This window comes from Schistocerca americana, chromosome 9, assembly GCF_021461395.2.
Source record: "Schistocerca americana isolate TAMUIC-IGC-003095 chromosome 9, iqSchAmer2.1, whole genome shotgun sequence".
NCBI lineage: Eukaryota > Metazoa > Arthropoda > Insecta > Orthoptera > Acrididae > Schistocerca > Schistocerca americana.
The window spans coordinates 77,742,671-77,765,121 of NC_060127.1; the positions used below are offsets into that span (position 1 = coordinate 77,742,671).

The window sequence follows — 22,451 nt, forward strand, 5'->3', positions numbered from 1 at the left end:
AGCGCGTAATCATAGAGAGAATTTCCTTTGTAGTTGTAGTTTTTCATTGTTGTACAGTAAAACAGTTGTGGCATGCATGTAGATTTGCACCAAGTATTTCGCAGCTGCGCTGGCAATTAAGTAGACATTATTTCCATTGCTATGTTATTTTATTTTGCTCTTCAAATTGTGCTTTTCTGTGTTATCGTGTGAAATATTGTGACAATTATGGCGTGTGAAAAACGTAATACTAGGCTCCAAAGCAAACTGAGAAATGACAGTGAAGACGAAAGCAGTGTGTTAGCGCCGCAGAGTAATGAATTAACTAATGTTCAAAGTAGTAATTTGGTAATTGCGCATAGGGAAATGGAGCGGGCGGCAAACAATGGTGTAGACAGTGAAACAGGTAGTGAACAGGGAAGCGTTATCGATCGATTGGTCGGCAACAGCTCGCCCCAGGAATCGGGAATGACAGAACACAATATTGCTAATACTGCAGACTCAGGTTTTGGGTTCTCACCGTTTTCTCAAATGAGTCAAGACACATTTTCCGCTTGTCAAAATGTGAATGTTGCCGGTGCAACTTCACTGCCGAAAAGCACTGAGGAACATGTTTCAGACACCAGTGCATTGTTATTACAATTAATGCAATAAATGGGACAAAAGCTTGAAAAGTTAGACACAATGGAACAACACCAGAGACAAACACAGCAACAGTTAGACACAGTGGAACAAAATCTTAAAAAGTTAGACACAATGGAACAAAATCAGAGACAAACACAGCAACAGTTAGACACACTGGAACAAAATCAGAGACAAACACAGCAAAAGCTTCAAAGTTAGACACCACACTTGAAAAAACACGTGAAGATTTAACTACTAAGTTACATAACATTGAATCGAAATGTCAAAAAGTCTGTAATGACGTAAAAACACAAATTTGTGAGCATTTTCAACCTATTTTTTCGCGGCATGAAAATGTATTACAGAATCACGAAGCAGCCATAAAAGAACTGCAAACCATTGTTCATGAAAATCACGACACCTTGCAAGCTAAAATTGACTCAGTTGCATCTACCGATTCGGTTACGCAACTTGCAAAAACTCAGGAAAACTTTAAGGACACAGTAGATACTCTGAAATTTGGTTCAGAAAAACACACTGAGGAAATAAGTACACTATCGGAGAAAGTAGCCGAACTTTTGGATCAGTTCACTAATTTATCTACGAAGGTAGATGATAATCTGATTTACGCAAGACCGGTAGTCTTTAATGACACGGAAGAGTACGAACAAATTAGGAAATTCAAACAAAATCAGAATCAAATTAATACACAACACCAAAGAGAAATCCGGGAAGTACAAGATCAGCTGACACAGGTAATACAAGAATTACGTATTTCAGAGGACACTCGCGCTCCAACACGGGAAGAGGGACTTAGAAATACGGAAAAGCCGCAAAATAATAACACAGGGCATTTCGGAAGTTATGAAAGAAATTGGCAATGTGCACCGAATTTTGAGATGGAACGGCCGACACGACCTAACAATGACCGATATGCGACTCGCCGACATGATGATTTTGACTATAAGCTGTTCATTACTACACGTAAATTCAAAACATTTAAGAATTCTGGCAACGACATTCATCCACAAGCATGGCTCCATCAATTCTCTCATTGTTTTCCTCCCAACTGGTCGTTGGAACACAGATTAGAATTTATGTGTGGCTACTTAGAGAATGAACCAGCTGTAAGAATGCGATCGGTCATTCACGATTGCCACAGTGAAGGAGAGTTTTACCATGCCTTCCTCTCAGCATATTGGTATCATGCTACACACGACCGTGTAAAACATAGCATCATGATGATGAAACACTTTGAACAATCTGAATTTTCCAGTCTTGTCAAATATTTTGAAGACATGTTGCATAAGAATCAATATCTTTCAAACCCATACAGCCCCTCAGAACTCATCCGCATTTGCTTACTCAAATTGCCTGAACATTTACGACATATTATTTTAGCAGGACGTTGCAAAGACGACATTGAAGCATTTCAGGGACTGTTACAAGAACTGGAAATTGACACATACCGTCGCGGGATGCGAAAACAGGAAAACAATCACTACAGGTCACATCCGTCACAATTCCGTGACGACAGAAATGATAACTGGACGCGACAAGGCTATTATCACAACACAAATCGTGACCAAAACAGACACCACCCGTATGACAACCGTTGGCAGAGTTGTAATAACTACAGGGAAAGATCACCTCTCCGTGGTAATGACTATCACAGAGACAATAAGAGAAACAGACAATATGGGAACCAAAATAAATACTATCAAGGGAGACAGAATAACTTTAGACGCAACGGATCAGCGCGCAGTTACGATTCAAGGAGAAATTCTCCACCATGTGACCGACAAGAAAGAAACTATGGAATCCACCGACATGACGACAGACGATATGATCGTAACGACAGACCTGAATTGCATCAGAACTGGCGGGATTCAAACAGAGCAGGGCCCTCTCGTCATGGTGAATTTGTAGAAGTTAGGTCTCCTAATCCCAATAACAACGCGCGCCAACAAAGAGACAGACAATGACTCGCGCCGCAGGCACCCACGTGCGCCGGCTGGCTCAGAGAAAAATAACATAGACGCTAACCTTGAGAAAAATTCCAGTATTCTTTGCCGACGTATACCGCATGACAATTGCATTCAAGTTCAAACTCTGAGCACTATGAAGAGTAAAGGTTTACACCAGGTTTCACATGTAAAACCATTTATTGAAAGATAATCTGCTTTTTAACTTAGTCTTTGTCATAAAATTTTTCGCTTCACATTACTAATATGCATTGTCAGACTTAGAATCTGTTAACATACAACAATGTTTGAAGTTAAATATCCAATCAAGAACCAAGAGAACTTACTTAAACAGAAATGACGAATGCATTGTTATAGTGAACAGACGTCACAGTGTTATTGTGTGTGTACATTCTTGCTTGTTTGTTGCACGATTACGTAACGACTATAAGGCTCACATACTTAGAACATTTACCAGTACTGCTAATGAGATTTTAATGTAACATTTTGGTTTACTTGAAAATATATTCTAGATTTAAAGTACTTTCAGTGAGATACCAGATGGCACAGTGGTTAGTTTATGTGACAGCTACACGATTTTATCACGACGCTACTAATGAGTGACAATTTACAATGTTGCTTTTGCAGTGTTTCTGTTTTATATCTGCACAGTTTTTCTGAATTCTTCTGGAAAGTAAAACATGTTTTAGTAGTAACTTTTGTGGTACAGCAACAATGAGATTGTCTTTTCCGTAGCACAACAATACGTTACATCACAGTACTTTCTTCATCACGGCAATAAGCGTAATAACTAAGATATCTGTACATAAAGCATTTCACTTTTGTTTATCATTAGGTAAGTACATTGACTTCTGCAGAACTTAGCTTTCGGAGAACGATAACTACGACACTTCCACAGAGATTATCTTACAACAAGACGCACATTTAGCGCTACAGTACACGTATTTGAGTGATTAATTTTGTACTTAAAACATTTATTTTTCAAGATTTTTGAATTACAAAGAAAGTTTTCCGTGATATATTTCATTCTATTGCTGTAATCTGTAAAACCTGAGGGTATAATTACATTAATCCTCAGGGGGGTACATGCTTACTTTGTGTACCATGTGTGTGGCAACCACAAGGAACCCTAGCTAATATGGTATTTGCTTATACAACTTTACACATCGGTACCATATTTCTCTAACACACAAATTACACAGCTATCTGATCATTTAACTGAGAGATAAACATGTTTTTTACTACGTCAGTGACACATGTTTACGTAATTACACCGTTGGATAACTTCACACTTACGAAATTGTATTTTGTCTGTACTGTGTGATCTCTTCATATTTTTTCGGAACCATTGTGATACTATGAGAGCTTTGAATGATGTATTTGGTATGGATTCATGATTCTTAAAGTACGTTTGAGGCAGATGACACTTTTGACATGAGCAGAGAATTTTTTTAATTATTGGAGGAAGCTACGACGATTTTGAGATTTGACTGAGGTGTTATGATGTTATTTTTACGACGACGATGTGTATTATGCTGCTGAGGTATGTTTACGATTAATAGGCTGAGGCTATATGAGTTATTTGATTATGCTTCATATTTATAATGACGAAATATTGACGAGTGTCGATGGATACGTATATGTGTAATAAGGTAAGGAGTAATGAATAGTGGGTAGGGACTCTTGACTTGTGAAAAAGGATGTTGGAAACCAAGAATCGTACTTTAAGAGTTATGAAATGTGTGTAAATGCGTGAATGTATCACAATGCCGGCGAAAATTTTTTGGACAACGTTATATTCATAGGATTTTCTTTCTACAGATTTGCAACGCTAATTCTTGACCTGTGAAATATTTTTATGTGAGACTGTCACTGTAGCGGAAACTGGTGTCGTAAATATTTCCGTAAGAAAGTTAAGTGACCACCTGCACGTAATGCGTCGTGGGCACGCAGCTGTGTCAAACACCTGGAGAACAAGCCATTAGGGTGTGCCTTTCCGGAAGCACAGGTAGAAAAAAAAAAAGAAAAAAGGCTGGCCTTTGTCCTCGCCATTGGCATTCCTTTAGAGAAAATATTGCAAAAGCGACACCCTCATTACTTCCATTAACCTTGCTATTGACATTCCTTTGTAGAAAGCATCGCAAATATTACACGCTCATTACCTGAAAACATATGATTACTCGTACTTTGTGCTAATTACTGCAATGCTTATGAATTGATGGGAAATATTCGTACATCTGCACACCTGATTATGACAAGTGTCTTTCTATGAGAGTTGAGAGCTACTGACTTACGAAATGCCACATGACTATTGAATGATATTTTTATGCTTTGCTTTTCATAGTTGCTTATTTCACTTGATATCTGGTTTCCAGCTGTGTTGCAGCATTGCTTTTATAAAATAAAATGCATTTGCTAATGTGAACACTTTCTGTCAACAGATCTATTAAATAATTATTTTATGATCCACATTCTTTAAAAAAGGAGCACTTGGAAAGGAAAGAACAATAAGAAGGAACTAGTAACAGTAACACATAATTTTCTTTTCAAGTACATGGTAATATTTCTTTTTACAATAAGTTGTTGTGGTGCACCACTTTAATTTACATAGACATTAAGATGTGAATATACACTTCCCTTATCTGCATTGTTGTTTTTACTGTAATATCTTTTCTGCTTGAGCTTTGTCATGTATAGATATAAGTTTTATATTTTTTATATTTGCTGCTGCTGTTTGCCAGGCATAGTGCTACTGAATTTTAAATTGTGTTACTCTGTTAAGCTAATTTTACTACTGACTTATTTTTCTTGCTACTGTACATTGGCTCATATTAGTTGTAATGTTGCATTGCTTGGTAATTTATATTTACTGTAGCTTGCTTTGCAATTTTCCATTTTTTTGCATTGCTGTTTGTGTTAATTTGTTATGTGCTGCTACATTGCCTCGTCCCTTAGTTTAGTATCTGAGCTCAGTAGATTTAAGTTAGCTTAAGAGGAGACTATATAAGAAACTAACTATTATAAATTTATAAGATATGCATTGAGAAGCTATCAGAAAATGGTCTGGCAAAATAAAAAGGATACTGTACAGTGGAGAAAAACTATTATTGACAGAGGATGTGAACAGAATACAGAAAGCAGAGAGAAAAACTATTTTTGACAGAGGATGTGAACGAAATACAGAAGGCAGGCTTAGATAGGACTTTTGGGAATAATGATGAGTGAAGGGAGATCTCCAAGAAGCAAAGAAAGTTTTGTTTGCAAAATACTGCAATGAAACAAACCCTGTCCTTTCCTTTTGTATTATCCCACTATGTGTTTGGGTACCCTTGTGTATATATGTTCTTCCTGTCTTTATATGTTTACCTCATCAGACTTTTGTTGTAGAATTTTTCTCATACTCAGCTACATGAACTATGATGAGGAATACTGTTATCCTCAAATATAATTTGCGTTAATAATATGTTATTTACTTTGTAAAGATGTTAGACATTATTAATTCTGTTTTGTTTTAATGCTCATGTGTAAAGTTGATGTTTCAAAAGTTATTCTGATCTTTTATGTATTTACTTATGTCATAATTCCTGTAACACTGATGTATATGTTTATTTCTATTCTTTTGTAAAGCCCCTATTACTACAAACGTTATCTGTATTATTATGTTTTTAATGATGTGTTTTGTACCTTTGTTATTGTATTCTTATGTTATAAAATTGTAATTGTCACCAGTTCATGATATTATTAACTTGTTAGTTACATTTCACTGCACACGTTTCTGTTGGTCATAATATATGGACAATATGTGAGAAGTAGGGACTGATAGTGTTTGCACGTGTGTTAATGATTCAGCAAGGGACTGGATAACAGCATTGCTGGTTCTAAGGACAATTTCAAAAACTTTGTGAGTGCACAAGTGGTGGTTTATGGACTTGCTATATTATCCACAAGACTCTTCAATGGTGATTGTGCACCTGCACAGTCACAACAGATGGCTGCTGGCTATCTCTCCAAGGACTACAGTGGGTCTGCATCTTTGATGACCCACCAGTACCATTATCTCTACAAGGACTACAGTGGGTCTGCATCTATGATGACCCACCATGCCATTATTTCTACAAGGACTGCAGTGGGTCTGCACCTCTGGTGGCCCACCAATACCGTAATCTCTACCAGGACTACAGTGGGTCTGCTCTGTGATGACCTACCTACCAATACTCTTCAAAATTTCGACTGACTCTGCTGTGGGTTTGCTCTGTTGTGGCCCATTACCTGTCTGCATGTCGAGAGTCAGCACTGTCTTTCCATTGGAAGGACAACACTACTTCTTCAAGACTGCATGGAAATCCACTACTTCCGTGTGCATTTTCTTTTACTGCTCAGACTTTGAGAAAAACACTGCTATTCTCCTGTTATGTACGATTAGGACTGTCTTTATGGACTGTGAGACAATTTTAGCTTTTGACCAACATTGTATCAATAAGTGTGAGCATTTGATTTCTTTGTTATTGTAATTATGAAAAAAAAATTTCAAATCTGTATTGGCCACTGCCCAATCAAATTTGTAAAATTTTTTGTGGGGAGCATGGGGGCTATGTAAGTAGGCTGTTTATGTTTTCTCTATGTAAGTAGGCTGTTTATGTTTTCTTATTGGCAACGTTACGTAGCGCTCAATATGAAAATCACTGGCTGTGCTGTGTGCAGTCTGTGGCTGCTTTGCATTGTTGTAATACTTGCCATTGTAGTGTTAGGCAGCTGGCTGTGAACAGCGCGTAGCGTTGCGCAGTTGGAGGTAAGCCGCCAGCAGTGGTGGATGTGGGGAGAGAGATGGCGGAGGTTTGTAATTTGTCATGAACTGATATATATATTATGACTTGTGATGATATCAAGGTAAATACATTGTTTGTTCTCTACTAATATCTTTCATTTGCTAACTATCCCTATCAGTAGTTAGTGCCTTCCATAGTTTGAATCTTTTATTTAGCTGGCAGTAGTGGCGCTCGCTGTATTGCAGTAGCTTGAGCAACGAAGATTATTGTGAGGTAAGTGATTTAGTGATTTGTGAAAGGTATAGTTTAATGTTAGTCAGGGCCATTCTTTTGTAGGGATTTTTGAAAGTCAGATTGCGTTGCGCTAAAAATATTGTGTGTCAGTTTAAGCACAGTCCTGTATAGTTGTTCAAAGGGGACGTTTCAACCGTAGGATCCTACGCAGTGCCGTAGGGGACCGCACCGCCACTTCCCAGCAAATTAGGGACACTGTTGCTCCTGGGGTATCGGCGAGGACCATTCGCAACCGTCTCTATGAAGTTGGGCTACGGTCCCGCACACCGTTAGGCCGTCTTCCGCTCACGCCCCAACATCGTGCAGCCCGCCTCCAGTGGTGTCACGACAGGCGTGAATGGAGGGACGAATGGAGACGTGTCGTCTTCAGCGATGAGAGTCGCTTCTGCCTTGGTGCCAATGATGGTCGTATGCGTGTTTGGCGCCGTGCAGGTGAGCGCCACAATGAGGACTGCATACGACCGAGGCACAGAGGGCCAACACCCGGCATCATGGTGTGGGGAGCGATCTCCTACACTGGCCGTACACCACTGGTGATCGTCGAGGGGACACTGAATAGTGCACGGTACATCCAAACCGTCATCGAACCCATCATTCTACCATTCCTAGACCGGCAAGGGAACTTGCTGTTCCAACAGGACAATGCACGTCCGCATGTATCCCGTGCCACCCAACGTGCTCTAGAAGGTGTAAGTCAACTACCCTGGCCAGCAAGATCTCCGAATCTGTCCCCCATTGAGCATGTTTGGGATTGGATGAAGCGTCGTCTCACGCGGTCTGCACGAGCAGCACGAACGCTGGTCCAACTGAGGCGCCAGGTGGAAATGGCATGGCAATCCGTTCCACAGGACTACATCCAGCATCTCTACGATCGTCTCCATGGAAGAATAGCAGCCTGCATTGCTGCGAAAGGTGGATATACACTGCACTAGTGCCGACATTGTGCATGCTCTGTTGCCTGTGTCTATGTGCCTGTGGTTCTGTCAGTGTGATCATGTGATGTATCTGACCCCAGGAATGTGTCAATAAAGTTTCCCCTTCCTGGGACAATGAATTCACGGTGTTCTTATTTCAATTTCCAGGAGGGTATTTTATGATGATATCGGGGTCCGCCGAAATATATCCAAGGGGGGGGGGCGTGAATAGGGGGTGAGGGAGGTGCACGTGCCAGGCATGGTGACGCCAATGTATGGGGAGAACCGTTTTCAGTAATGTGTCAGTCGCTGGACCATCAACAAACAAAAAGTTATGAAAATCTTTTTCTTTCGTTCAATCTCAGTTCTCTCGACAAGTTTTCGTGAGTAATCGTTGACGCTCCTCGAACGAGTTTTTCAACCATCTTTTCTTTTCTGCTTGTAACAAAGTAGAATAATTATCACAACAGCATCTTTATCGTCCAACATTCCAAATCACACGCAGCTACTTCGATATTGCCATTGTAATTGGCAGTATTTCTGAATAGTCCAAGGAGAAAGTCAATAATATTGCACAATATTATTGCGTAATATTATTGACCGCCTAGCGGCCGCTGAAGTCGAGAGTTCCGTGTTGTGAGAGAAAATGACGGATACTACACAGAAGGCATTCTGCGTATTAGAATTTCGCAGTTTTCGTTCTCGTCATCTAAGAGCATGTAACCTCCCCCTCACTTATCGACCTTAATGACAGTGAAAAACCGTGTGTACCTAATGGAAATTTGGGAAAAGCAATCGTCACCGAAGTTAATCTGTCGGTAAAGAGGGAGGAAGGGTTACATTTAAATGAAACGAAAAATGTAAATGAAATTAGTGGAAATTAATTTTGAAAAAATGTAAAGTTAAGAAAGAAAGTAAACTTGCGGTCGTTACGTTAACAATTAACTGGCGTTAATTAGATATTTGAGATTTGTGGAAAATTACGGTCGCCAGTCGTATGGACAACTACTATAATAACTGAAACAGAAAGGTTAATGCACATATCATCATCATCATCAGTTATCTGCTATATTAGCAGGTCCTTTGCCTCTCTATTTCCTGCAATCCATTGCTTCCTTCTTAAGGCTGCTGTATGTTGTAGCGTCCATCATGTCATCCAGTATCTGGAATCTCTTCCTTCCTCGCTTCCTTTTCCCTTCTACATAACCTTCTAAAACTGTTTTTATAATTCCGTCATTGTTTCTTAATATATGCCCAATCCGATTTCTTTTTCTTCTCTTTATTACATCTAGTAACTGCCTTTTCTCTCCCACTCTTCTCAGTACCTCTTCATTTTTTACTCTGTCCATCCAACTTATTCTTTCCATCTTCCGCCATGTCCAGATCTCAAAAGCCTCCATCCTTTCTCTGTCTTTTTTCCTCATAGTCCATGTTTCAGCGCCATGTAGAAGAACCATACAAGACATTTTATGAGTCTCTTTCTGAGTTCTCTGTCCATACCGCTGCAGAAGATTCTCCTTTTCTTATAAAACGCCTCTTTTGCCATTGCTATCCTTGTTTTAATTTCTGTGGTGCACTTCCAGTCGGTGTCTATCCTGCTTCCAAGATACTTAAAATTTTGCACCTGTTCTAGTGTTTCTCCATTCAGCACAATTTTTATTTCCTTATTTCCTCCTATTGCCAATATTTTTGTTTTATTTGTGTTAATTTTCATTCCATATTTTTTTCCGTTAGTTGCAATGGTGTCCACCAAATCCTGTAATTCTTTTTCCCCTGTGTCTATAAGGACCATGTCATCAGCAAATCTCAAGCACCCTACTCTTCTTCCTCCAATTTCTATTCCTTTGTCATCTAATGAGCATTGGTCAATCATATTTTCCAAGTACAGGTTGAAAAGAGTAGGTGATAAACAGCATCCTTGTCTTATTCCTTTCCCTAGTCTGATCCAGTTTGTACTTTCTCCTCTCACTTTAACTGAAACATATAATTAGCAGTAAAAGCGTGGCAACTGAACGTTGACACGTGTTGTGTGAAAACTGAATGTTTGTCAGAAGTAATTTAGCAAAAGATTTAATAAAACCGGAAACTTGACAGTGAATTTAGTGGCTGAAATTAATAGTGAACTTTGTTTCTGAAGCACTACGAAATTAAATAAAATAAGGTTAGTCTTGGGCTATCTCAACAATCATCTCAAAAGCAGCTTGAATCTACGCAACTTAGAAATAAGAGACTTAACTTTGAACTTGAATTAAATGATTTTGAACAATTAACAATAGTAAAATTTAGTACGTACCAAGCTGAGCTGCAGTCACAGGTAAGCTAAAATATGGTAACTTTCACGACAGTTTCACTTTTCGTAAAAACTCTTTTCTATTATTTTGTTTTATTATTGCTCGCGTAATAACGCATATACGAAAAGAGCCACGAAATACCTTTTATTAATGCTATGCCATGAATTTCTTTATAATCATTAATTTTCAACAAAACAGAACATATTGGGTTCTTATTGTTCTGTATCTGGCTTTCTATTAAAGGAACATTTTTCGTTACTGTAACTCACTATAAAAGTCAACATATCTTCCCTACTTTATAGTTATTGAAAATGAAAATTACTTTGTTATGAATACTGATGTTACAGTTCGCAAAGATTGTTCAACATCAAAATTTTGCAGTGGATTTTTGTCAAGAGTAAAACACCAATAATTACCACGACTAGCACAAGAACATGAGACTATTGTCGGAGAAAAATGCGTTTTCACTATAAGGTTTGCCAGACAAGAACTAAGCACAGCGAAATTCCTATTATGTTACGAAGGTAAATTATCCTTTTTGTACTGTTAGTAATATATTATCAGCAGCCCGTGTCAACCTGCAAAACACATCATAAAATCTGCTGCTCTGCTCTGCAAGTCCGGAAGCTGAAAGAGATGATTTTATTTCTCTATTACCTTCCCGCTTCTTTGCGGTATGATAGATTTCTTTTAATGCAGTTTGAATGCGCCGCGGCAGCGGCTCGTTCGTTCGTAGCGCAGCTCTGCACCACGGATAATATTTAAATAACTGAAAATGTCTTAAAAGGATGGGATAATATTCCAAGCAAGCTACTACAAATAATAATGCAAGGTTTCATCAAATAACTCTATTCAAAACATTCAAATATGTTAACTAATACACACCTTTTACAATGAGTACGTAATGGCGTACATCTGTTGACCATGACAAAAGAAGACTACGTTAGCATTTACGGCAACGTCACAGGCTATCTTACTCGTACAACTCCAAGAAGAAGACCGAGAAATTATTGTCCGTTCTGTATTATTTATACTAGTAGTATATTCTTATCTTTGTATGATATTTATCGTCTGTGCGGTTTCAGTACTCGCCGACACAGATATTATCTAAAATAAATAATAAAAAAAATACATAATTCCATACAATAACAAAATATGATACACAATATTTTCTCTTTACTACAAAATATGTCTTTTGGTAAGGGACGTTACATAACAAAACTCACAGTCTTAATTTGTGCTTGTGTAATCTAAATATAGTTCTGTTTGGTTATTGTAGCCAGTTATGAACACTTTAACTGAAGTTTGAAATTAAAGCAGTGAAATGGAATGATATTACTTTAATGCAGGCGTTTGAATTTCAACGACACTCATGTTAATTTCGGAAAAGGAAGGGACCCTGCTTGGTAATGCAGTTGGGACAATGAGCTACAAAGGTTCATGCTAAGTTGCTGTATTTTAGTGATGCAAATGGAACAGTTTGAAAAGCTAAGGTCTGCCATACAGTTCTAAAACTTTACGTGCTTTCAGTCTTCCTTGTTGGTTGACTGAAGGTTTGAAGTCGTCGGTCGAGGAGGTGGCGACAGTCACCCATTGTCGGCCGTCGCTGTTGCAGAAGCTGGATGTTGGCGCGCCTTCTTCTCGACACGGTCTCCAGCCGAAACGGGCTCTTGATGTGCGCCAGCAAATGCTTCCCGTCCGCGACACCGTGTCAGAAACTATCATAGCAATTCGAACGCAATTACATGCCGCCAAACCCCGAAAGCGCGCCAACTCGCGGGAGCGTCGCTCAACACACCTGCTCCACCGCCCTACTCCAGCCAGACTCTGCTCTGCCCGCGCTCCACGCGGCAGTGTTAACACTACTCAAGATCCAAACACTTTGGTTCTCCACACGACCTATCGATGTAATCGTTCGATAGCATAGTTTTCCCTAGGCGTAAAAATACGAATAATATTTACAAAACAATCCAATTATACATCGACATTACATATTGTAATTGTTTTACAATATTATGTCGATGTATAATTGGCTTGGCATATCTTCAGGTAACAAAATAAGGAAAAAATTTATAGTAAAATAGATGGAAATAGGAGGATATGCATTTTCGGCCTTACAAGCAGAGAACATTTCGCCAGCGATTACGTACTTCAGTTTGATGGTGCGCCTCGATATTGGAGTAAGGAGGTTCACATGTTTGCAGATCAACAATTTGATAACCCGTTGGATCAGCTGCACAAGGTACGAGACATTAGGACGTTGTTTCCTACTCTTGGCATTCCAGACCTCCCCACATGACACTCATTGGTTTGTTTGTAGTGGCTGTGTAAAAGACCACCTTTGCCAAAAATAGTTCCATTTTAATTATGCTCTCGTCGGGTTTTGTACATGCGTCAGACCGTATGGTGCGAAACCGACTATTGATTACATGTTGTCCTGGTGACCAAGGAGAATCATATAAGGCACTTATAAAGTATTGACTTCTCTTATACCGGGTGGTTATAATTGAACTGATGCTGTAGTGAGTGCTGCAGTGCGGGTTGTATACATTACAAGATACTGAAACATCGTACATATGATCATTAATCGGTGTGGTCATGGAGTATGCTGAAAAAAATAATAATTCCACTTTCTGCTAACAGGTGAAAATACGACGTTGAAAGCAGTTAGACAGTGGATCGGGCGCAGGCAAACGGGAGGAACGATCAAACACATGACAACTGTGGTTCTGGCACGTTTCTTAGGATATGGTGTCAAGTTACAACATGTGTTCAGTATGGTCTGGACGCAGCAACATGCTTCATTCGTAACACAGCAAGGTCGTCAGTTTCTCACTCATATCCGGTGTAACCAGCGAGATATGTCACCGTATGCTATCTTTCTGATCAGGAAGAGTCCTATATCGACATGGATACTCTGCAAATCACATTTAAGTGTCTCGCAGAGGGTTCACCGAACCACTTCACAATAATTGTCTATTATTTCAATCTCGAACGGCGTGAGGGAAAAACGAACACTAGTACCTTTCTGTGTCAGCTCTGCTTTGTCTTATTATATTATGATGATCGTTTCTCCCTAATTAGGTCGACATCAACAAAATGTTTTCGCATTCGAGAAGAAAGTTGGTGATAGAAATTTCGTGAGAAGATACCTCCGCAACACAAAACACCTTTGCTTTAATGATTTCCACACCAAATCCTGTATTATGTCAGTGTCACTCACTCCCATATTTCCCGATAATACAAAACGTTCTGCCCTTCTTTGAACTTCCTAGATGTACTCCGTTAAACCTGTCGGGTAAGGATCCCACACGGCGCAGCAGTATTCCAAAAGAGGGCGGACAAACGTAGTGTAGGCAGTCTCTTTAGTAGATCTGTTACATTTTCCAAATGTCCCGCCAATAAAAAGCATCCTTTGATTAGCCTTACCCACAACGTTTTCTGTGTGTTCCGTCCAATTTAAGTTCTTCATAATTATAATTCCTAGGTATTTCGGTGAAATTACGGCCCTTAGATTTGACTGATTTAACCTTGTAACCGAAGTTTAACGGATTTCTTTCAGCCCTCATGAGGATCACCTAACATTTTTCGTTATTCAATGTCATTTGCCAATTTTTGCACCCTACAGATATCTTTACTATATCGTTTTGCAATTCATTTTGATGACTTTATAGTCGATAAACGACAGCGTCGTCTGCGAACAAGCTAAGACGGCTGCTCAGATTGTCTCTTAAATCGTTTATACAGATGTGGAATAGCAAAGGGCCTACAACACTACCTTGGGGAACGCCAGAAATCACTTCTGCTTTACTCGATCACTTTCCGTCAGTTAGTACGAACTGCGTCCTCTCCGACAAGAAATCACGAACCCGTTACATAACTGAGACGATATTCCATAAGCACGCAATGTCACTACAAGCCGATTGTGTGGTACAGAGTCAAAAGCCTTCTGGAAATCTAGAAATACGGAATAAATTTGAAATCCCTTGTCAATAGCACTCAACACTTCGTGTGAGTAAAATTCTAGTTCCTTTTGACAAGAACGAAGTTTTCTAGATCCGTGTTGACTGGGTGTCAAAAGACCGTTTTCTTCGAGGTAATTTATAATGTTCGAACACAATACGAGTATATGTTCTTAAATCCTGATACATATCGACGTTAATGATACGGGCCTGTATTTTAGTGGATTACTCTTACTATGTTTCTTGAGAATTGGTGTGACCTGTGTAACTTTCCAGTCTTTGGGGGCGGATCTATCGTCGAGCGTGCGGTTGTATACGATTGTTAAGTATGGAGAAATTTTATGAGCATACACTGAGAGGAACCGAACTAGGTTACCGTCTAGACCGGAAGGCTTGCTTTTGTTAAGTGATTTAAGTTGCTTTACTATTCCGAGGATACAGGGTGTTTAAAAAATGACCGGTATATTTGAAACGGCAAAAAAACTAAACGAGCTGCGATAGAATTACACCGTTTGTTGCAATATGCTTGGGACAACAGTACATTTTCAGGCGGACAAACTTTCGAAATTACAGTAGTTACAATTTTCAACAACAGATGGCGCTGCAAGTGATGTGAAAGATATAGAAGACAACGCAGTTTGTGGGTGCGCCATTCTGTACGTCGTCTTTCTGCTGTAAGCGTGTGCTGTTCACAACGTGCAAGTGTGCTGTAGACAACATGGTTTATTCCTTAGAACAGAGGATTTTTCTGGTGTTGGAATTCCACCGCCTAGAACACAGTGTTGTTGCAACAAGACGAAGTTTTCAACGGAGGTTTAATGTAACCAAAGGACCGTAAAGCGATACAATGAAGGATCTGTTTGAAAAATTTCAACGGACTGGGAACGTGACGGATGAACGTGCTGGAAAGGTAGGGCGACCGCGTACGGCAACCACAGAGGGCAACGCACAGCTAGTGAAGCAGGTGATCCGACAGCGGCCTCGGGTTTCCGTTCGCCGTGTTGCAGCTGCGGTCCAAATGACGCTAACGTCCACGTATCGTCTCATGCGCCAGAGTTTACACCTCTATCCATACAAAATTCAAACGCGGCAACCCCTCAGCGCCGCTACCATTGCTGCAAGAGAGACATTCGCTAACGATATAGTGAACAGGATTGATGAGGGCGATATGCATGTGGGCAGCATTTGGTTTACTGACGATGCTTATTTTTACCTGGACGGCTTCGTCAATAAACAGAAATGGCGCATATGGGGAACCGAAAAGCCCCATGTTGCAGTCCCATCGTCCCTGCATCCTCAAAAAGTACTGGTCTGGGCCGCCATTTCTTCCAAAGGAATCATTGGCCCATTTTTCAGATCCGAAACGATTACTGCATCACGCTATCTGGACATTCTTCGTGAATTTGTGGCGGTACAAACTGCCTTAGACGACACTGCGAACACCTCGTGGTTTATGCAAGATGGTGCCCGGCCACATCGCACGGCCGACGTCTTTAATTTCCTGAATGAATATTTCGATGATCGTGTGATTGCTTTGGGCCATGCGAAACATACAGGAGGCGGCGTGGATTGGCCTCCCTATTCGCCAGACATGAACCCCTGTGACTTCTTTCTGTGGGGACACTTGAAAGACCAGGTGTACCGCCAGAATCCAGAAACAATTGAACAGCTGAAGCAGTACATCTCATCTGCATGTGAAGCCATTCCGCCAGACACGTTGTCAAAGGTTTCGGGTAATTTCATTCAGAGACTACGCCATATTATTGCTACGCATGGTGGATATGTGGAAAATATCGTACTATAGAGTTTCCCAGACCGCAGCGCCATCTGTTGTTGAAAATTGTAACTACTGTAATTTCGAAAGTTTGTCTGCCTGAAAATGTACTGTTGTCCCAAGCATATTGCAACAAACGGTGTATTTCTATCGCTGCTCGTTTAGTTTTTATTGCCGTTTCAAATATACCGGTCATTTTTGAAACACCCTGTATTTACTTCTACGTTACTCATGTTGGCAACTGCTCTTGATTCGAATTCTGCAATATTTGTTTCGTTTTCTTTGGTGAACGAAATTTGAAAGGTTGTGTTTAGTAAATCTGCTTTAGCAGCACTGTCGTCGATAGTATTTCCATTGTTATAGCGCAGAGAAGGCATTATCTTGCCGCTAGCATACTTCACATACAACCAGCATCTCTTAAGATTTTCTGCCTGGTTTCGGGACGAAGTTCCGTTGTGGAAGCTATTGTGAGCATCTCACATTGAAGTCCGTCCCTAATTTTGAGCTTGTGTAAATAATAGCCGAACTTGGGGATTTTCTGTCTGTTTGAATTTGGCATGTTTGTTTCGTTGTTTCTGGAACTGTGTTCAGACCCGTTTTGTGTACCAAGGAGGATCAGCTCCGTTGGAAGTTATTTGGTATAAATCTCCGAATTACTGCGATACTAATTCTTTGAATTCAGTGCCACATCTGGTCTACACTCATACTGTTAATTTGCAAGGAGTGGAGATTTTCTCTCAGGAACGCGTCAAGTGAATTTTTATCTGCTTTTTTGAATAGGTGTATTATTCGTTTATTTTTGGAGGATTTAGAGGTTACAATATTCATTCCCGCTACGTCAGCCCTGTGTTCACTAATCCCAGTATCCGTTTTGATGCTCGTTACTAGCTTAAGATTATTTGTTCCTAAGAGCTCAAGTGTGTTTTCACAGCCGTTTACTATTCGCGAGGGACTCGTGAACTAAGTCGTCCAAATAATTTTCATAAAATCCGTTTAGCACAATTTCTGTTGATGTTTTATACGTACCTCCGGGATTAAACGTGCATCTGTCCCGATACATCCCTGAGAGATATCCGCACAGCCAGAAGTCTGATGGATTGAAGTCTGTGGATCTGAAAGGCCACTCTTTTCCACATGTGATGAGGTCGTTATCGAAGGCTTCTCGGAGCAAATCTTTCACCTGTCAAGCGACGTATGGTGTCGCCCCATCTTACACGAAAAGAGTGATGTGGACACAGGTGCGTTCTTGCACAGCCGGAATCAGCTGTTGCACATGGAGGTCCTTATAACGTGCAGATGCCACTCTATACCAAACAGGCCCACATGGTATCGTTTCCTCGAAGAAATATGGACCGAAAATGGAGGAGCTTGTGAAACCACACCGCACAGTGATATAAGATGAGTGAGGTAGATGTTCCTGAAGAAGCGGCGGAATGGAACCCCATGTCTGACAATTCTGTGTATTCATGACACTGTGTAGAGTAAAATGTGCCTCGCCTGTCCAAAGAATATTCATAATGTGAAATGATAATGAAATGGACACCCTAGCTGCAAGCAGGCGTTGATACACTTCATTGGGGGCATGTTGAAAATGTGTGCCCCGATCGGGATTCGAACCCGGGATCTCCTGCTTACATGGCAGACGCTCTATCCATCCGAGCCACCGCCGGCACAGAGGATAGTGCGTCGGCAGGGACTTATCCCTTGCACGCTCCCCGTGAGATCCACATTCCCAACATGTCCACAACACTACATTCGTAGTGCGCCTAATAGATGTTTGACCTTCTTGTGCGAACGCACACGCTATGCCCGAACTCGTACGGGACTTGGTAGATTAATCTGCCACGAGTAATGAGTATGATGGGCAAACATCTATTAGGCGCACTACGAATGTAGTGTTGTGGACATGTTGGGAATGTGGGTCTCACGGGGAGCGTGCAAGGCATAAGTCCCTGCATACGCACTATCCTCTGTGCCCGCGGTGGCTCAGATGGATAGAGCGTCTGCCATGTAAGCAGGAGATCCCGGGTTCGAATCCCGGTCGGGGCACACATTTTCAACATGCCCCCAATGAAGTGTATCAACGCCTGCTTGCAGCTAGGGTGTCCATTTCATTATCATTTCATTTCTAGCAAAAGCTGCATGGTCATCGACGGTAACTGTTCTTTCGGGAACAGATACTACCGTCATATATAGTTATTCATAATGTCATCCACTTCCATGCGAGCCAAAAAACGAACGGCACAGTCATGGCGTTCTGGTAAGGATACCAGTATAAAATGCGCCGAAAAATGTTTGGAACTGTTGACCAGGGCTGAAACAAAGCCCGTGACACATCTCGAACACTGGCTGCAGAATTTGAGGCACGTGCAGCACGATCGGATATAGCCACAGCAACTTCATCGACAACTGCCACGGGAATGGGCCGCCTACCTCTCCCCACTGACCATCTAATTCACCTGTTTCTTCAAATATCTTGATCATATTCTTTAACCTATTTATTGTTAAGGGGCCTCCTTCTGTCGGAGATATTACCGCGATGCAGCGCTGCTATTGTTACCGTTCTGATATAACAACTTTACCAGCAGCGCACGGCCTTTCTTTTCAATAGCCACTTCGTTTTGTACGGTGAACTTCAGCCTTCTTAACTCTTTTGACCAACAGTCACTTCACAAGAGAAATCAACTCGCGCCGCCGAGCAACAAACAGCATACTGACGTCAAAACAGAAAACATTTCACATTCTGACTGTCTACAGCGCCATATTTTCACCTGGTGGTAGAAATTGGAACTATTATTTTTCAGCGTACTTCGCGAGCACACCGATTAACGAAAACTCCTACTATGTTTCTGCACCCTGCGATGCATACAGCCCGCACTGCAGCTCTTGGAACACAGTTTAGTTATAACATCTAAATCTACATTTGCATCTACATCCACGTGATTACTCTGCTGTTCACAATAAAGTGTCTGGCAGAGGGTTGAATGAACCACTTTCAAGCCGTCTCCCTACCGTTCCACTCTCAACGGCGCGCGGGAAAAACGAGCTTTCGGTGCGAGCCCTGATTTCTCTCATTTTATCAAAAAATGGTTCAAATGGCTCTGAGCACCATGGGACTTAACATCTGAGGTCATCAGTCCCCTAGACTTAGAACTACTTAAACCTAACTAACCTAAGAACATCACACACATCCATGCCTGAGTCAGTATTCGAACCTGCGACTGTAGCAGCAGCGCGGTTCCGGACTGAAGCGCCTAGAACCGCTCGGCCACAGCGGCTGGCTCTTATTTTATCCTGATCATTTCTCCCTATGTAGGTGGGTGCCACCAGAATGTTTTCGCAATCGGAGGAGAAAATTGGCGATTGAAATTTCATCCCGTCGCAACGAAAAACGCCTTTGTTTTAATGATAGCCACTCCACTTATCATGTGTGTGGCACTTTCTCCGTTACTCCGCATAATACAAAACGAGCTGCCCTTCTTTGTACTTTTTCGATGTCATCCTTCAGTCCCATCTGATGCGGATCCCACACCGCACAACAATACTCCACAATAGGGCGGACATTCGTGGTGTAGGCAGTCTCTTTAGTAGACCTGTTGCACCTTCTAAGTGTTCTGCCAATGTATCACAATCTTTGGTTGGCTATGCCCACAACATTATCTGTGTGATCGTTCCAATTTAGGGTATTTGTAATTGTAATCCTAAAGTATTTAGTTGAATTTACAGTCTTCAGATTTGTGTGACTTATCGCGTAATTGAAATTTAGGGATTTTCTTTTAGTACTCATGTGAATAACTTCACACTTTTCCTTTATTCAGGGTCAATTACCACTTTTCGCACCACACAGATATCTTATCTAAATCATTTTGTAATTCGTTTTGCTGACCTGATGACTTTACAAGACACAGCATAATCTGCAAACAATCTAAGGCGGCTACTCAGATTGTCTCCTACGTCGTTAATACAGATCAGGAACAATAGAGGGCCTGTAACACTTCCTTGGGGAACGCCGGATATTATTTCTATTTTACTCGATGACTTTTCGTCTCTTACTATGAACTGTGACCTTTCTGACAGGAAATTACGATTCCAGTCGCACAACTGAGGCGATATTCCATAGACACCCAGTTTGGTAAGAAGACGCTTGTGAAGAACGGTGTCGAAAGCCTTCTGGAAATCTAAAAATATGGAATCAATTTGACCAACTGGCATATTTCCTGTAATTCGTATCGCTGTTTCGCTATGTGTTGATTAGTTATGGCCGTTTGCAGTCGCTACAGTCATGTACAAAAATGTGTCACATTGCCTGAAGAGAGTATGTGTACTTGATTTTCAGCAGGCACAGTTCTGCTGAGATACTGATAGCAGTTGCATCATAGCCAGGGGGCGAAACGGAGCGGCAGCTGGAGACTACTCCAGAGTTGAACTACACGGTTTAGTACAATTCCTGTGGGAATATTACATTGCACAAATATATTATACTAGAACTGACGTGTGATTACATTTTCACCTAATTTGTGTGCATAGATCCTGACAAAGCAGTACCCAGAAAAACCACGTCTACCCGTAATAACGGCCTTGATACGCCTGGGCATTGAGTCAAACAGAGCTTGGATGGCGTGTACAGGTACAGCTGACAATGCAGCTTCAACACGATACCACAGTTCATCAAGAGTAGTGACTGGCGTATTGTGACGAGCCGGTTGCTCGGCCACCATTGACCGGACGTTTTCAATTGGTGAGAGATCTGGAGAATGTGCTGGACAGGGCAGCAGTCGAACATTTTCTGTATCCAGAAAGGCCCGTACAGCACCTGCAATATGCGGTCGTACATTATCCTGCTGAAATGTAGGGTTTCGCAGAGATCGAATGAAAGGTAGAGCCACGGGTCGTAACACATCTGAAATGTAACGTCCACTGTTGAAAGTGCCGTCAGTGCGAACAAGAGGTGACCGAGGCGTGTAACCAATGGCACCCCATACCGTCACGCCGGGTGATACGCCATTATAGCGGTAACGAATACACGCTTCCAATGTGCGTTCACCGCGGTGTCGCCAAACACGGATGCGACTACCATGATGCTGTAAACATAACTTGGATTCATCCGAAAAAAGACGTTTTGCCATTCGTGCACCCAGGTTCGTCGTTGAGTACACCATCGCAGGTGCTCCTGTCTGTGATGCAGCGTCAAGTGTAACCGCAGCCACGGTCTCCGAGCTGATAGTCCGTGCTGCTGCAAACGTCGTCGAACTGTTCGAGCAGATGGTTGTTGTCTTGCTAACATTCCCCATCTTTTGACTCAGGGATCGAGACGTGGCTGCATGATCCGTTACAGCCATGCGGATAAGATGCCTGTCGTCTCGACTGCTAGTGATACGAGGCCTTTGGGATCCAGCACGGCGTTCCGTATTACCCTCCTGAACCCACCGATTCCATATTCTGCTAACAGTCATTGGATCTCGACCAACGCGAGCAGCAATGTCGCGATACGATAAACCGCAATCGCGACAGGCTACAATCCGACCTTTATCAAAGTCGGAAACGTGATGGTACGCATTCCTCCTCCTTACACGAGGCATCAAACAACGTTTCACCAGGCAACGCCGGTCAACTGCTGTTTGTATATGAGAAATCTGTTGGAAACTTTCCTCATGTCAGCTCGTTGTAGGTGTCACCACCAGCGCCAACTTTGTGTTAATGAAAAGCTAATCATTTGCATATCACAGCATCTTATTCCTGTCTGTTAAATTTCGCGTCTGTAGCACGTCATCTTTGTGGTGTAGCAATTTAAATGGCCAGTAGTGTAGTAACTAAACCATTCTTTTGTTCAGTTTACTTAGTGCTCTTCATGTTATACTACAC

The 22,451-nt window shown here is 41.3% G+C and overlaps 1 non-coding gene across 1 annotated transcript; it reads left to right on the forward strand.

Annotated features, from left to right (window-relative positions):
- Nucleotides 1-18,563: 18,563 nt before the first annotated feature.
- Nucleotides 18,564-18,638, forward strand: Trnat-ugu. The gene has a single exon. It is a non-coding gene; the product is annotated as a tRNA-Thr (tRNA).
- The last annotated feature ends 3,813 nt before the right edge of the window (nucleotides 18,639-22,451 follow it).